Source organism: Carex rostrata, chromosome 5 (genome assembly GCF_964058835.1).
Source record: "Carex rostrata chromosome 5, lpCarRost1.2, whole genome shotgun sequence".
Taxonomy (NCBI): domain Eukaryota; kingdom Viridiplantae; phylum Streptophyta; class Magnoliopsida; order Poales; family Cyperaceae; genus Carex; species Carex rostrata.
In genome coordinates, this window is record NC_135922.1 from 10653031 (window position 1) to 10669631 (window position 16601).

The 16601-nt window shown below is 34.7% G+C and overlaps 1 non-coding gene and 1 pseudogene across 2 annotated transcripts; one reads left to right on the forward strand and one right to left on the reverse strand.

Annotated features, from left to right (window-relative positions):
- Window positions 1–2359: 2359 nt before the first annotated feature.
- LOC144553839 (wall-associated receptor kinase 5 pseudogene) lies at window positions 2360–4355 on the reverse strand (annotated as a pseudogene). Its single transcript, XR_013511458.1, has 2 exons — window positions 4255–4355; window positions 2360–3468 (listed from the first exon to the last, which is right to left on the reverse strand). The product of XR_013511458.1 is annotated as a wall-associated receptor kinase 5 pseudogene (transcript).
- A 9566-nt stretch (window positions 4356–13921) lies between these two features.
- TRNAT-UGU (transfer RNA threonine (anticodon UGU)) lies at window positions 13922–13993 on the forward strand. The gene has a single exon. It is a non-coding gene; the product is annotated as a tRNA-Thr (tRNA).
- The last annotated feature ends 2608 nt before the right edge of the window (window positions 13994–16601 follow it).

Sequence of the window (16601 nt, forward strand, 5' to 3'; positions counted from 1 at the left end):
AGGAAAAAGTTAAATAATTAAAATAAGAAAATAATTACATGACAAGTTAAATAATCAAAATAACACAGCAATAACATACTGACTTTGCAAGCACGGCACAAGTTGGAGTAAAGATGTGCTAGGACAGCCCCACCCTAGTTGTACCTTCTTGACGTCCCAAGGTCTCGCAACAGCTCCAGATACATAATCGGGATGGAATCACCGCTCGAATCAGCGAACATGACAGAACCAAATAGATCCATCACGAAAGCCCGTGTGTATCTATAATGTCGAAATTACGGAGCACCTCATTTTTTAGTATGAAATATAGTACAAAATAAATATATATAATGGTTTATATGAGTACCTCTCAATGTCCTGCTCCGTGGATCCCCAATGCATACCTCGATTGGCGAATAGAGCTTGCAGTGCCGTCTTCTTCACATGAAACCTCGACTTCCCGCCATTATCGCGTATAGCTGGCTCCGCTCCCAACAGCTCTGGGAGGCTGGCATTAATCGTGTTCTCATCAGTGGAGTCTGATATGCCACCGACGGGCACGCCCTGGATGGGCAAACCCCAAAGGACACTCACATCCTGGAGAGTCACTGTCATCTCTCCAAACTGGAAGTGGAACGTGTGCGTCTCGGGGCGCCATCGCTCCACTAGTGCCTGGATGAGGGATGCATTGGTACCCTTGCTCTCCGTCTCCAAAATATCGACCAAATGGTACAACCCCAAATTTCGTAGATACGGGTCCATCAGAGAGTAGTACTGCATGCCGTATGCCCGATTCTTACATTCTAGGGGGTCCTGACTCTGTGTTGAAAAAAAAAGAAAACAACATAAAAACCTAAAAAAATGAGCAATTAGCAAAAATTTAAACTTTCAAAAAAGAAAGGAAAAAGTAATCAAGTACCTCTCGGGATTCCAGTGAGACTCGATGCTCACTATGAGATATCCATAATAATGGACTAAAATGCTCCGTGGTGTCCACGGAAATGGGATCATCAATATGGTCAGGTGGTGGTGGTCTCCTAGGCCGTCCCCTAGCCATCCTACGTTTGGAAAAAAATTAGACATGCTACAATTGGTTAAATTACGTTAATATGAAAAAAAAATTGTTATTTGGGCAAAATAGGATCATCACTAATTATAAATATTTTGGTACCTACATTGACACTAATTACCACTAAATTCGGTACTTCAATTAATTAACCCTAATTATAACTAATTAGCACTAATTGCGATCAAATTTTGAACTAAATAATCCAAAATACAATTAAAACTAACTTTGGTACCATAATTATCACTAATTATAAATATTTTGGTACCTACATTGACACTAATTACTACTAAATTGGTACCGTAATTAATTAACCCTAATTATAACTAATTAGCACTAATTACGATCAAATTTTGGACTAAATAATCCAAAATAAAATTAAAACTAACTTTGGTACCATAATTATCACTAATTATAAATATTTTGGTACCTACATTGACACTAATTACCACTAAATTGGTACCGTAATTAATTAATTATAATTATAACTAATTATAACTACACTACAAATGAAATTTCAAAAAAATATAGGGACTTACTTGCAAATTGGGAGAAGAGAGAAGAAGAGAGGAGAAAAGAGAGGACAAATTCGGATGGAGAGGAGAGAGAGTGAGATTTTGAGAAAATGAATTGTGAGGAGAGAGAAGATTGTAGTGTGGGGTATATAAAGGCCCGGACCGCCGAATTTTGAGGCGGTTAGAAATTAAAATTCCGGACCGCCGAATTTTGGGGCGGTTTGGGTATTTTTAAAATTTTGTCCAAAACTTGGTTATTTTTAATAATTTGTTTTTTGTTTTGGGTATTTTTAAAAAAATCGGCACCACAGAGGATCACGAGTTTCACAATTATTTATCCATAAAGAGTTTCAATTGATCATCGTTAATTCGATCAAATATCAACTTAATTAGAATAATAGAATCTGGTGTTGATTAATATTAAGATCACGTACAGGGAATAAAAAACTCTAGCTAAGTATCAAGTTAAAGGAATCAAATATCAACTCATGGCAAGTCTAATTGTTAGTTGATAGCTAGGATTCAATTAAATCAACAAGAATTAATCAAAACATGCATGCACTGCATAAATAAAAAGAAAGGGCACAGTACATGAGTCAGAGAATTCAAATAACCTAAAAATCCCAACACACACATGCATGCATGCATCATTATCAAATATAATAGAAACAACTAAAATTTGATAATTACTCACATTAATTAGTAATTTAGTACAACAAAAAGAGCTCATTATGACTGTAGCTCTTGTTCGAAACTACGTTGGAAGGACATTGTACCTTCCTCAAATAACATAAGTTGCCTATCCTTCAAACTTTGACATCCATGGATATTGTTTTGGCTGTTGGTTGGGTTGCCACATGATCTCGAGCTGTACCTCCACTTCCTTCATCGTAGGCCTTTCTTCGCCTCCCATTCTCAGGCACATTTCTGCAAGTTTGGCAATGGCTTCGAGTTCTGTTCGCTGGCCCTCATTCACAATTTGAGGATCCAAAATCTCAAAGAGACGGCTCTCTTTCATAGCAGAACTAAAATATTCAACGAGACTGCCCCCTTCAAACACCCTAGAGGAGACTAATGCTTTTTGTCTTGTTAGCAATTCAGCTAGAATGACACCAAAGCTGTAGACATCACTTTTAGGGGTTAACCAGCCAGTTCTAAAGTACTCGGGGTCTAAATACCCGAATGTACCTTGGACAGCTGTAGTCACGCCCGTTTGATCTATTTGTACAGATCTTGAGGCCCCAAAATCTGACACTTTCGCTGTTAAATAATCATCCAATAGAATATTTGATGATTTTACATCTCTATGAAAAACCGATATACCGGCCGATGAGTGCAGGTACGAAATTGCTCCTGCAACCTCAAGAGCAATTCTCAGGCGATGCTTCCATGTCAAGGAACAGTTTCCCTCTACATGGAGATGATTAGAAAGAGTTCCATTTGAGATGAACTCATAAACGAGCAACGGAACTTCAGTCTCTAGGCAACAACCATAGAGTTTCACAATATTCCTATGGTTGAATTGAGAGAGAAGGACCAATTCATTTATGAACTGGTGGTTTTCGGCCTGATCAACCATTTTGGACCTTTTTATGGCCACAACATGTTGATCCGACAAAATACCTTTGAAAACTTCCCCATGACCTCCCCGGCCAATAATGAGTGCACTATTGAAATTGTTTGTTGCTGTCTCCAGCTCATCTAATCCAAGGATTCTCATTCTTTGTGTTGTATCTTCAGGGGATACTCTAATTAGTTGTTGGAGAAGCAACCCGTGATTTTGAACAAAGAACTTATGTTTTAATTTTTCCTTTTTGTTCTTTTCGAACAGTTTGATATGCTTGGCTATAACAACATATAATAAAGTGATGCCAAAGGCAATTACAAATCCCAGCATGATTGCCATACCTGCGTACATAAACAAAAGCATGTTAGAATAAAAATGTAGCAAGTTATTAGCCATCATTTTTTTTTATTAAAAAAATCAAAACTCCTGCCTATTTTGTCGATTGTTTTATGTTTAGTGCAACCTAGCATGACTTACGAAGAAAACTATTGTGCAAGGTATATTGGTCGTACCAGTAACTGAACTTCTATTTTATTGTAATTAGGTCACTCAATCCAAAAAAGAAAAAGAAATGATGATCTGATCATGTTAATGATCTGTTGTTAACGTAAACATTTTTGTTGATGTGGTTATATATTTTGTTTTTGGTGATATAGATAACGATATGTCATTTGGATCATTTGTATTTGGAACGAAACGGTAAGAGCCCGTGTTCTAAATAGCAGGATCAAGTGGCCCATAGAGTTATCAGTCTCCAAATGCTACACTATGCCAAATAAACAGGCACCAAGGAGAGATCATGCTAAGACTTTGGTGTTTCTAATTTGGTTTAGGGCATTGCTATTTGATATTTGGAAAGTTAATTTGAGGCCGAATTTTTTAATTAAGAATTTGGGTGAGTGACTTCTCAAGAAAATTGGATAGATACGATTAAGTTTTGACTTTCGAGTGGATAGGATGGTTTTATTGTGATCAGATTTTTTTTCTAGTTTCAGCGAGCTGTACCCATTTTTAATTTATCCTGAAAAGCAATCCTTGCTCTCTACTACTTCTATGGGTGCGATATATGTTGTAACAACATTCAAAACTTGATGAAAGTTATTTATCCTGAAAAAGTGATAACATACCTATAACTACTGCGATGTTGAGATTGCATTCTCTTGGATTTTTATGATTATTACGCCAACCGAAAGGACAAGAGCACCGAAATCCACCTTCAAAATTGTGGCACTTTTGACTCTTTGAGCATGCATTTTGTTTGGCGCATTCGTCGATATCTGCATAAATTTACCATATTATCTAAGATGCCTATAAATAATAAAAAAAAAGAGAGCAAGAGTAGGAGAGAGTGAGAGAGAAAGAGAAAGACCTTGACAGCCTCCTGTAAGGTAAGGATTGCCTTCATATCCACAGCTGCAGTGGCAGAGATATTCCAGATTACTGGCAGTGGTAGGCAAGCAATGGCTGTTAAGGCTTCTGCATGCATAGGCGCCTTCGTAGCTCTTTTGGATGTCGCATGAATTATTATTTCCTATGGCCCAGTCAATCACCATTGGTAGAGTAGCGTCAGACAACTCATCGGTGGTGAGGTAAGTGGTTTTGAACTTGAACTCAGCTTCCTCAACCAACATAGCAAAGCTGCAAGGACTACATTCAAGCCCAGAGTATGTGTACCTTCCATTAAACCAGATTCCCATGGCAAACGCTCCACTGGGGATAGCTGTCTGGCAGCATCCAATTCCGGAGCATGACCCATCAGTGGCGCTTTTTGTGTGATCAACCATCAATACACACCCTCCCATATTGTCAACATCGAGATTACTACCATTATAAATACTAGAAACATATGCTAATGTATTACAACCAATGACCACAAACTTATTTTTCTCGTGGTTAAATGTGAAAGACGTTTTCTTCTCATTAAAATTGGAAGAATGACCAAAATACATTAGCGTCGTTGCATTGCTCTCATGAACAACATTTCTCTCTAGTTTCTTTCCATTGAGCCCCTCTACCGTCGGCCAAGCAGACTCCCAAAAAGTGTAGTCAGTTTTGTTTGTGATGTTGTTGTAGCACTGGGAAGATATGGGGCTCCTTAGACGTGTCTGGCCCAAGAACAGGCTTATATTCAGAATCTCAAAAGTACCAAGGTATGGAGTAGATCTAGATGCGCCTTTGCATGTGACATTGAATTTTGGAGACAGAGAGCAGTTCAGCCCAATGCCGAAAGGGTAAGGGATGGAAATTGCACCACAGCTCTGTGGGCAACCGGGCAGAGTTATGGTATTTTTAGCAGATTCAATATTATTGAATTGGACGAAGAGGAGGAGGAGTTGGGTGAAAGTGTACAAGGTACGTACTTGCAAAGAATTTATTTTTGTTTCCTTCATTATATGATATTGATAGTTTGATTTAAGTTTTCTAGTTTCTTACTTTCTATGAATGAATATGTCTCTTTATATATATATATATATATATATATATATATATATATTAACATACGGAGGAATCAATTATTTAGTGACAACTGGCTGCGACAGCAACAATTAACTCTTGGGTTAAGCCTTGCATCAATCTCTAATTGCTATAAATCTAGCTACTCGATCTCTGTTGTCCTCCATTTTACTTAATTTATAAAAGAAATATCTCGGCTAGTTAATTGCTAGGTTGAGCCATCTTAAAAAGGTAAAAATACATTTTTGAATGTCAGAGATCGTCTGTGCAATAGAGATTAAAGGCTATAAGCGCAAGAATCAACCTATAATTAATCTAGATTAAAGGCTCAAGATATTTTTTTTTATAATTTTGTTAGCCTATGGAATCTATACTACAATCTACTAGAATCTATATGCATGTACAACTTTGAACCAATTATTTATCTTTTTAATTTTTAAGCTGGATCACTTCACATGCATCCACAACTAGGCCAGCATTAGAAATTACTTGTTTATTAAAAAAAATACTAAATAAAATGCATAATTAAAGTCTAAAAATAGCTAATTCTAGTGTCAATCGTGAATCAAATAATACTAATTAAGTTTTCCGCTTTCAAATAGCAAACTAAGTACAAAATCAATAAACTCATTCAATTTAGATTTTTCTTTTCTGTGAATTATCCTCAAGTCTTTTTTTGAGAAGCATGATAGGACCTACCGAATTTTCCTCAAGTCAACCTGCAAACTAACTACATAGTTAATAATAATTCAATTTATAGCTAGTTTTTGTTGTTTTTCGTGAATAATATAAGAACATATATACTATATATGTTTATAATTTGACGCATCATATATATATATATATAGAGAGAGAGAGAAAGAGTTGGGCTATGGTGCTTCATGAAGTAAAACGAATGTTTTACTTGACATTTATATTTTGCGATTTCAAAGTTCAAACGTCAATCTAAATCGTTAAATCAAGTTGATCTCTATATTAAATTGTGCTTGGACACCAAATTTTACATTTTTTGAAAAAAATTTACTATTTCTTTAAAAAATTTGAAAATCGTTGCTTTTTATTGTCCATAATTTTCTGAAAAACAACTATTTTCAAAAAATTTATAAAAATAGTAAAAAATTTCCACAAAATGTAAAATTTTGTCTCCAAGCATATTTTATTATGGAGATCACGTTGAACGGTTTGGATAAACTTAAAAAATAAAGATACGAGCGTGAAGTAAAATATGTCATTTACTTCATGAAGTATAATAGCCCAACTCTCTCTCTCTCTTTCTCGTTCTCGTTCTCTCTCTCTCTATATATAGGTATATATCTGTATAATATAAATGTTGTTCTATGCAATCTTTTATTATTTTAATTGACTAAATTACAAAACATAAAATAATTGAATTTAGTGATTTAAACACATTATAATTGCAACACTAAGGTACATAACCATTTACATCATGTCATTGCAGTTGCAGTTGCATGAAAAAAAAATGGAAATTAAGCATGTCTTTCCTAGTCACTTGCTAATTATATAATTAAAGCCCCGGTCACGAATCAGACAACAAAGTTAATTACTTGCTCCAGTAACGATATATACAGTACATACGTGCTTTCCATCAAACCCACTCGATCTCAACTATATATTAATTCTTTTTAATTTTAATGTCGTTGATATTCTATTTACTATCCTTAATAATATTGTTCAAATTTAAAAGATAATCATTATATATCGACCCAACATGAAGATATATAGAAAGTATTTATCACATAATTTTGAAATTCATGAAAGCTTAATTAATATCAATCATGTACAGAAGCAGATGAAAATTGAAAATTTTAAAAATGTGATAAGAAAATTTACAAGAAAGCAAATTAAAAAACTAACCCATAATCATTCGGGACCATGCATGCATCCTCATTATTCAATCATTCATACCCACATGAATTGTGTGGTGTTTCTATGATCGATGGAGATACAAACTGAACAACAACAACATCTAGTATAATAATCAATACAAATATTTATTATTACATTTTTTTTTTCATTACACTAATTTGATATCAATATCAAATAGGAAGACCTAGAAAAGTACACTAATTAAGTATTGCCTTAGGTTTCTTTTTCAACTCTTTGATATGTAATGGAAGAAGGAACAAGGTGTGGTGGCAACAGACCTCTAGATAATTAAGACCTACATTTATGCAATGGGTATGCATGCATTAACAAGGTTGTATAGCATTATAGCTTGTTATGCTTGGATCTTCCTCCCATTAATTTGTTGCAATTTTGGTTCTATCTTCTTTTTTTCTGATGTGCATTAACAAGGTTCTATCTTATTCACACACTTAGGGAATATAATAGCATATTGTCTCCTACTATGTCTAGCTAATCTTAATTGCTATTTAAATAGAGTTTGGAAGTGGTCCAAGAAAGCACATCTTTAGGAAACCAATTCTTGATACTTGTCACATGTGCATCTTCTTTACCAGAAATTTCTACTTCATATTTTTATTCCTTTTGTTGAACAAAATTAGAATTTGCAAAAATAAGCAAAGCTTTAATTTAAGGGGAGTTGCATATTTTTGATATCTCTGCTCTCCATAAAAACAACAAACTATTGTCTTTGTACATGTATGCAAATTAAAAGGAATCTGATTTGCTACTGTCTAATACTCTAATGTTCAAGAAACAAAACCAATGGACACACACAACTTAATTATTCAAAGTTCTTCTCAAGAATCAAAACTAATATGTCCAATACATTTTGAGGAAATTAATTAGGTATGGATTATGAAGTTGCTACATTAATTAATTGGGATATAATAACACTCAACACCTTCATTCACTTGTCAAAATTTACAACAAAATGCTACACGTAATATTTTGATCCTATAGAAAAAAAAAAACAATCTCCATCAAAATCTCTCTCTTTATCTCTCTCTGCGCTCTTTCTATTTTTGTTGAAATTCCTGGCAGAGGCTGCCAGTGTGTTACTATTGAATAGAAATATAGTTTACATCACATCAACAACATTAAAAAAACCAACAACCATCAATCTAAATAAGCTCAATACATCAGCTTCTCAAATACAACTATTATTAAAATTGATACTTTTAGACATAAGCCATCCATTGCTCTGCGTTATACCAGATTTTGCTTGCCAGTACCACCGGCGCCATTCTTGTACCTAGAGTTGTAATAATACCCATTAAGGGTATACCCTGCCCTGCCCACCCGTGCCCGCCGTCCGGGGTACCCGTGCCCGAGCCCGGGTATGGGTCGGGTACTCGGGTACGGGAGTACGGGCAAAAAACGGACCGGACCGGTTTTTTTTGACAAATACCCGACCATACCCTACCCGACCATACCCGTACTTGACTACCCGATACCCGATACCCGTATTTAATTCAAAAACCCAAATTCAAATTTCATTTCCCACCCCACCCGGTGCCATCCCATCCGGACCCGACCGGCCGGACCCACCCGGACCGGACCGGACCGACCGGATGGGATGTTTTTTTTTTTTTTTCTGTTATTCTTTAAAAATTTAAAAATTAAAAATTTAAATTTTATCCCTCCAATCAAAATTTCTTTAAATACCCCTCTTCCTCCCTTCATTTTCACATCTCCATCTCAATTCTCATTCTCTCATTCTCTTAATCTAAATTTCTATTATTCTCAAATTTTAAATTTATTGTTAAAAAAAATATATATAGTTGTACATTTAATTCCTTCCACAAATACGCAAACGGAATTACGAAGGTATCGAAATTACGAAGTTCGGGACCTCCCGCAAGATTTTTCCGCGAGATTTAAAGGTTATATTTATTTCATGTTAGATTAATTTATTTTTGTAGAGTAAATTTAGTTTATGTAGATTTATTGGATGTTAAGTAATTAGATATTTAGATTTGTTAGATTTATTTTATGTTAGATTTGTTAAATTTGTTAAGTAATTAGATTTTTTAGATTTATTGAATATGTTAGATTTATTTAGTTTATGTTAGATTTGTTAGATGTAAAGTAATTAAATTTGTTTTGATGCTAGATTTTATTTTTGAAATTCGGATTTATTTTTCATAGGTTTAAAAAATATGTTATATTTATTTTTGAAAATATGTAAAGTAATTAGATTTGTTTTGAATATGTTAGATTTTTTTTTAAATGTTAGATTTATTTTGAATAGGTTAGATTTATTTTCTGTTTTTTAAATTTTGTTTTTTAAATTTTGTTTTTTTTTATTTCTGTTTTTTAGATTTATTCTTGAAAATGTTAGATTTACTTTTAAATATGTTAGATTTATTTTCTGTTTTTTAAATTTTGTTTTTTAAATTCTGTTTTTTTTTATTTCTGTTTTTTAATTTCTGTTTTTTAAATTCTGTTTTTTAATTTCTATTTTTTAGATTTATTTTTGTAAATGTTAGATTTATTTTAAATAGGTTAGATTTATTTTTAAAAATGTTAGATTTATTTTGAATAGGTTAGATTTATTTTTGTAAATGTTAGATTTATTTTTAAATAGGTTAGATTTATTCTTGAAAATGTTAGATTTACTTTTAAATATGTTGAAACTCACCGACGTCATTTCTGTTGCTCAGACATCTCTATGACATATCCAAGGTGTATTGTCATTTGGAACAAGCTGAAATCAACGATAAATCTCTAACGCCACTTGTAGATGCCATGAAACAAAAGTTTCTAAAATATTGGGAAGATGTACCGCTCGTCACGATTATCGCGAACTGCCTCAACCCGGCATACAAGAAGTTTTACACGATCAAAATAATTCAAAGTTACAAAGATAATCTGCATTTAGACAATACCAGGGTGGAGGCATACGTGGATTCGAAGTTCGAAGAGATATTTAACATATACAACTCAAGAATGAGTGTCAACCAAAACCCGTCTTCGTCCCGTGCCACCCCTAGGTATGAATATAAATATACATATGTTTTTTAATCTTTATTATTTATAATATATACATTATTTGTCCACTAATTTTTTTAAATTTTTTAATAGTTTCACTTCCAGGAGCACTAGCATTGGTGGTTTGTTAGCAGATTTTCAGTCGGAGATCGAACCACAAACAACAAGCGAGATAGTGACCTATGTATTGATGATGAACGAAAGTGAACGCAGTAAGTTGGGTCCACATGTTTTTGAGAGACTTATGTGCTTGAAAGATTGGATTCAAGCTAAAGAGCACAGGCAACATGTGCCTGAAGCATCATCATCCGAAGTCGACACTGAAGAAAGCTGTACCGAGGCGCGGCACCAGGCTAATTCGGATTCAGACAGTGCAGAAAAGAGCGAAGAATGGTATAGGAATGAGAACTTCTAGATAGGTAGTGTCGGTATAAATTTCTAACCTCTTTTAATCTTTATGGTTATTTTTTAAATTATAAATTTCTAAACATTTCAATTAGTTTTTAAATTATTCACTTTTAAGAAGAATTACTAACAAAAAAAAAGTTAGAACTCCGCCTATGTTATTTTACATAGCCGGTCCCAAGCCCGGAATAAAGGAGGAGGGTAACTTTTATTTATATTTTATTGTTTTAAAGTAATTGATTTAAGATATTTTTTATTTATATTCTATTTAACCTATTGAAAATAAATGAACGTTTAGAAAATATATTATCAATTTAAAATGTAAACTAAAAATTTCGAGATATAAATAAATTATGAAACTATATAATTAGAATGAGAATTTGAAAATAAAATGACTCGTGTAAAGAAATAAATAAATACATTTGTACTTAGCCGAATAAACATACAAATTTTGGCAAGAATAATTTATATATATAAGTTACAAATTTTATTTATTTAGAAATTATAAAGATGCGACTTTATAATTTTATGTATATATATATACATACTATTTGATATTGAACTATTCAGATTTTAAAAGTCGAATTATAAACATGTAATAACATTTATACGACACTTTTAAAAAAAAACAGAAAAAAACAGCAAAAAAAACAGAAAAAAAAAAAACGGACCGGACCGGAACTACCCGAGTCATTTTATGTATATATATATATACACTAATACACACTATTTGATATTGAAGTATTGAACTATTCAGATTGTTAAAAAAAAAACAGAAAAAAACAGAAAAAAAAAAAAACCGGACCGGACCTACCCGGACCGCCCTACCCGTTAAGGGTACAACGGGCACGGGTATAGGACGGGTAGGGTATGGTTTTCAAAAAAAATACCCGAGATACCCGTGCCCGTATACCCTAGTACCCGTCATACCCGTGCCCGGGTATACCCGGACCGCCTGGTCTTGCCCGCCCGTCCCAACACTACTTGTACCTGAAAAAATTCTTGAGTTTCTCTGTTTCCATGTTTCCCAAATCGCACACAGGAACAGTGTAACTCCTTTATTTCGCCACTGCCCCCCTCTAGCTCTGATTGCACCAATGGAAGCTTCCCATGTGGAGGAGAGATCCCGCCTGATGACAATAAGCTTGAACCCTACCTTGCCGAGGATATACCACACATGCACCACATAAGGGCAGAGGAAAAAAATGTGAAAAGCTGATTCAATCGGACAGTTTCCACATAGCATGCATGGCAAGGGAACATTCATGTTACGGCAGTGCATATTACCGTGTGTGAGCAATCTGTTCTTCAATAACAGGAACCCGAAGATCCTGACAGTGGGTGGTACTTTTGACCTCCACACATAAGTGTAGCTGTCTCTAATCATTCCCCCTCCCTTGATTACATCATAAACAGATTTAGCCTTGTAAAATCCATTTGTTCCCCATTTCCAACTGATAGAGTCTTTCTCTTGCGTGAACACCACCTGAGACACATAATCTGCATATTCTGGGGCGATCAATTGTATTGCCGGTACCACATCTCTGATTGATACATACGGATTAGGTGGCCTTGTAGACAATTGATTACTTAATTCCACTCCTGTCCATGAGTCCTGCCAGAAGGAAATACCCTCCCCTCTTCCAATTTTCCAACCAGTAGACCAGTTGAATAGTGATCTAAGTTTTTGCAATTGGTTCCAGAAAAACGATCCTGTTGCTAACCAAAAACAGGGACCATTCACAAAAGCCCCATATTTCCTTAAATTTATGATCGTGACCGACCACAGCGCCAATGGTTCATCATACAAGCGCCACCACCAACGTAACAACAAGGAGATGTTTTGAGTACGGAGATCAATTATTCCCATGCCTCCCCATTTTTTTGGCATGCAAACCTCATCCCAGTTGAGCAATGATACTCCCGGTTTCTCTGTTTCATTTTTTCCCCATAAAAAGGCCCTCCTAATACGGTCAATTCTATCAATCACCCAAATTGGTAGCAGAAAACAACACATATAATAAACTGGTATAGATGATAGCACCGAATTCACAAGTTGTAATCTCCCTCCGTGAGATATTAACTTCCTTTTCCATCCCTCAAATTTCTTTTCTATCTTGTCAATGATAGGGATATATAAGTCGCGTCGTGGCCGCTTGACAGTTAGTGGCATACCAAAGTATGTCACTGGTAAGTCTTTTCTGGGGCATCCCAAAACCGCCCCCTACCTTGAGCATCTGTTCTCTTGCCAAGTTGAAAGGCACAAAATAACTTTTACCATAATTTATGCCTAGACCCGAAATCTTAGCAAAAATTCTTAAAGCAATTTTTAGAACAATTACCGCTTGCAAATCCTCCTCCACCTTAACAATATTGCAAGGCCAAAATAGAATCCGGTATTCTTACCGCTATACTTGAGTGTAGGTTTGTGTTAACCGCTTGCACCATTCTTTGGAGCACATCCACCGCCACTATGAATAGCATGGGTGAGAGTGGATCACCTTGGCGAAGACCTCTTTGATGCGGAAAGTAGTCAGATAACTCCCCATTTACTACTACCCTTGACTCTGATGTGGTAAGAATAGTGACTATCCAATTGATCCACTTCTCGGGGAACCCTCTTGCTTCCAATACTCTCATCAAGAAGGACCAATGAATAGAATCAAAGGCCTTAGTGAGATCCAACTTTAGAAATAAAGCCTCAGATTTAGAGTTAGAGTTAGACATGAAACCAAATTTGATCCGTTGCCCATTGGGCCACCCCCGATTTGGTGAAAAGAACCTTATTATCTCTAGTTTAGTAAAAAAAAAAATGGATGGTTTTAATTATTTTTTATTTTTTTACCAAAGAGGAAACAAATTTCCTCTTCTCCAAAATGTTAGTGGCATATCCAATTTTGACATTCTCTACTTAATTTGTTCTCCGTTTTGAAATTTAATTTAGCTTACCAATATAGACATGGAAACTTATTTTGCAAATCAGGATCTTATTTTCGCCATCAGTACTAAAATATACCTGCCCGTATAGCTCAGTGGTAGAGCGTCAGTCTTGTAAACTGAAGGTCTGTAGTTCGATCCTGCATGTGGGCAAAAAATTTTGCAGTTGGTTTTATAATTATTCCAAGGGTTTCTAAAAATTACTAAAATATTTCTCGAAATCCAAAATTAGAGAATTTCATATCAGAAACATTGTTTTATTGGTTTGATTATACAATGTTTGGAGTTTATTTGCCTATTCCCTATTTGAAAAAAAATATATATATAACACTGATATTCTCTATTTGGAAAAAATATATATATATATATATAACGAGGAGGGATCAAGTTACAACATTTTTTAAGTTACAACAAGCATTATTTACAATTTCAAAGTCCAAATCGTCGATCCAAACCGTTAGATGTGATCTCTATAATAAAATGTGCTTGGAGACCAAATTTTATATTTTTTAGAATTTTTTTACTATTTATTAAGGTGGGTACAAAAACTAGTCAAATTCATACCATTGAATTTTGTACCCACCTTAATAAATAGTAAAAAAATTCCCAAAAATGTAAAATTTGGTTTCCAAGCACATTTTATTGTAGAGATCACATCTAACGGTTTAGATCGACGATTTGAACTTTGAAAATATAAATAATGCTTGTTGTAACTTGTTGTAACTCAAAAAATGTTGTAACTTGACCCCTCCTCGTATATAACACTGATATTCTCTATTTGGAAAAAAAGATAAGTATACCTAAGTTTTCATCTTGAAAAACATCTGGCAGCCCATTGGACAACCCTCTTTGCCCTTTCAACACAGAGACTAGCGTTGAAGTATAGAAAGGCCCAACTAGACCAAATTTCATGGCCCATCAATACAAATCTAAGCCCATCTATCTCTCACGTGATCGCGTCACATCCCAAGCTCCACAAATTAATATCCAACTCGTTTTCTCGGAGACCAAACCCGTTAACCCTCCAACCGAAATTACCGAACCCATTAACAAAAAAAAAACCGTTTTTTTTTAAGTACCACCCCAATAAATCAGAATTAAATAAATACCATCGGATTTCATAAATTTAAGATTCTGCCACGTTCACAAAATGAATTTGCACACCGACCCGTTCCCAACTGGCTCATTTCCTGACCCGTTCACAAAACCATTCTGCGAACCGACCCGTTCCATGACCCGTTCACAAAACCATTTTGCGGACCGACCCGTGGACCCGTTTCTGACCTGACCCGTCCGCCGATACCCGTTGCTGCCTTTTAATCTGGATGCACCACGTTCGCCAAATGGTTGTGCGAACGGGTCATTTGGAGCGGGTCAGGCGGACGGGTCAGGTCGGAAACGGGCTCACGGGTCGGTCCGCAAAATGGTTTTGTGAACGGGTCATGGAATGGGTCAGTCGGGAACGGGTTGGTTCGCATAATGATTTTGTGAACGGGTCGGTACGCAAATTCATTTTGTGAATGTGGCGGAATCTTAAATTTATGAAATCTGGTGGTATTTATTTAATTCTGATTTATTGGGATGGTACTAAAAAAAAACGGAAAAAAATCCGGTAAACTGACATTTCTTCCAGCCGAATTTCTTCCTGTTATTAATGTCTTTACTATGCTCCATTTCTTTTAAAAATTACTATGCTCACTACATAGATAAAAAATATCAAATAAAATTATTAAATGTAGTCTGTCTGATATTTGTTTATGTACACAAAATAAAATATATTTGCTGACTTTTTTGTAATTAGCATTTGCATCTTATTAGTATCTGTATAAGTGCACAGGTTTTGGATGTTATTTTTTCAGAAATTTATTTTATAATTTTTTTAATCTAAACAAAGTCAATTTGCATAATTTATTAGTGAGTAGTGAGTATTCAAACTCTAATAAAAGGCATTATAAATATTTAAATCTTCCTCCAAAAGTAATTAATTATTTAAATTGAAAAAATATCAGAAAATGTCATAAAAATGAAAAAGTGGGACCGAGAGCAAAAGGTGTTAGACCGGGTCCGTGTCCGTGTCCGCTAGAGTAACACAAAATTTTAGTTTCAGTTCAGACCGTTCAATCAAACTCCGAGCCAATCTAATTTGTAGTAGAATTCAAGGGACATCTTTAATATTCATGCATATATATTTCCGTTCAACGGTCGGGATTCAAACTCAAAATTTGAGTTGCTTGAGGTAAACATTCATAAAAATGAATAAATGGGACCGAGAGCAGGTGTTAGTAACTTAAGAGCATCTACATCCGTGAAACTCTTGGAGTTTCTAAATAACTGTTAACTAATTTTTATAAATTTTGTCTCTGAAAGTTTCTAAACTCCAACATCCCTGAAACTAAAATTAGAGTTTCTTAATTGCCACATCAGCAAATAAATTAAAAGAACAGTGAATTATTTGGCCACGTCAGAGTTTATAAACGGTTTTTTATTAAGAAATTTTGGAGCAAAGTTGCTAAATAAGAAATCCATCTGCATCCCTGAAACTGGTTTAGAAACTGTCATGTAGATGCTCTTAGTACCACAAAACATGAGTTTTAATTCAGACTATCGGATCCTAATCCGGGTCAATCCGACCCGAAATAGAATTGACAAGGCTCCTTCAATAGTTGTGCAGATTCTCATTAGACGGTCTGATTCAAATGCAAAATTTGAGTTACTTTAGAGATCTGAATTCACTAAACAGAGAATGCTCCTAGGTCATGTT